The sequence below is a fragment of the Rhinopithecus bieti genome, unplaced genomic scaffold (genome assembly GCF_001698545.2).
Source record: "Rhinopithecus bieti isolate Rb0 unplaced genomic scaffold, ASM169854v2 scaffold_986, whole genome shotgun sequence".
In the NCBI taxonomy this organism is placed as follows: Eukaryota; Metazoa; Chordata; class Mammalia; order Primates; family Cercopithecidae; genus Rhinopithecus; species Rhinopithecus bieti.
Genome location: NW_016803218.1, coordinates 884,065 through 885,409, shown reverse-complemented (window position 1 = coordinate 885,409; position 1,345 = coordinate 884,065). Strand labels below are relative to the sequence as shown.

The 1,345-nt window shown below is 49.9% G+C and overlaps 1 protein-coding gene across 5 annotated transcripts in view; it reads left to right on the top strand.

The window, feature by feature from the left end:
- Window positions 1–246: 246 nt before the first annotated feature.
- Window positions 247–1,345, top strand: part of TPH1 (tryptophan hydroxylase 1) — a 29,374-nt gene continuing 28,275 nt past the window's right edge. Inside the window, exons 1-3 of one of the 5 annotated variants that reach the window (XM_017870186.1) lie at window positions 272–293; window positions 485–560; window positions 721–890. The gene's annotated coding sequence lies outside the window, so the exon portion shown is untranslated. Of the gene's footprint in view, window positions 294–313; window positions 561–720; window positions 891–1,345 lie in introns of those variants that run through there. The other 4 variants (XM_017870194.1, XM_017870200.1, XM_017870177.1 and 1 more) reach the window with 4 other exon arrangements.

The window sequence follows — 1,345 nt, the reverse complement described above, 5'->3', positions numbered from 1 at the left end:
GACTTCTGTAGTTAAGGATGGCCTAATATTCACTTAATTAAAACACCAGTCAGATACACGCAGAGATCGAGGTGTGCGAGTCTCTGGGAGCTGGCGGACGCGACTGCCAGCAGCCTGCGGGGCTCAGCCGAACCCCCCCCCGCCCCACCCATCCGCCGGGAGGACCCACGCCCCACACCCGCCGGCCCTCCCTTCTCATTGGCCGCTGCCCTGCTGCTCCGACGCCCGCTTCTATAAGAAGCCGGCAGCGCGAGGCCGCGGGCAGGCCCAGCTTGCAGCTAGCGGCGCCCCAGGTGAGTGAGGCGGTCCTTCCCGCGGGCGCCGGGACCGCCGTCCAGACTTTGGCGGCACTCGGCAGGCGCGGGGCTGGGCAGCCACCCCGGGAGGCAAATTGGTGGTCTTACGGAGTCAGATTTGGGAGGTCGGAGTTGTACCTCTGTAGACGCTTACTCTTCTTTCCTCCTACGCTCTTTGGGGAGAAAAGACACTTTTTGAGGGCCTCCTGTGTGCCAGGAACAGACTCTACCCATCATCAGATTTCACCTTCACAACAAACGCAGGTAGGTATTTCTTCAGTCCCCAGATGAGGAAACTGGGGTTCAGAGTCCAACCCAAGGCTGCGTGACTCCTCTATGTTGGCAGAAACAAAAAGATTTTTCTTCCTTCCCTTCCTCTCCATCAAAGGGCAATATCTCTTTTTTTCCTCTTCTCCCATGAAAGGAAGCCTCCCTTAAACAGCCCCCGGAAGAAGAGGGAGTCTCAGATGCAAAGCTCAGCATCGCACTTACCATCGTCACCACCATCCCAACAGACGACTAAGAGCTTGTTGCAAGGTCGTAGTTGACAAAGAGGACTAGATCCTTGCAGTTCAGAGTCAGTTAAGAGTCCAGGTAAACTCAGCCTTGCCTTTGGCGTTTGATTTTCAGAGGTTTAAAATGAACTCCTCATTGATGTCCCACTCTGCTTGACTTAGGAGGAAAAAGACTAGGGTTGAGCTTGCTAATCCAGGAAAAGTTTTAAAAAGGGGGGATGGGTGGAATTCTAATATCAATGTTTCTGAAAAGTTATAATCTGTGGTTTACATATGTTATCAGGGAGGTCCATCTGTGCATGTATTATTAGATTATCTCCAGATAGGGATGTGTCTTCTATTTCCATTTTCTCTGCTAGTACCTTTATATCCTAGAATACTGCTTTTCATGGGTAGTGTTTTCTTTTGTATTTCATCTTCACTTTCATCCTCATTCCCACCCCTTATTTAGAAAAGAAAATCAAGACTCTTTAGAGCATTCTCTCCCTCTGAAAGAATCCTCCTTGCAGTTTTTTTTTTTTTTTTTTTTTTTTT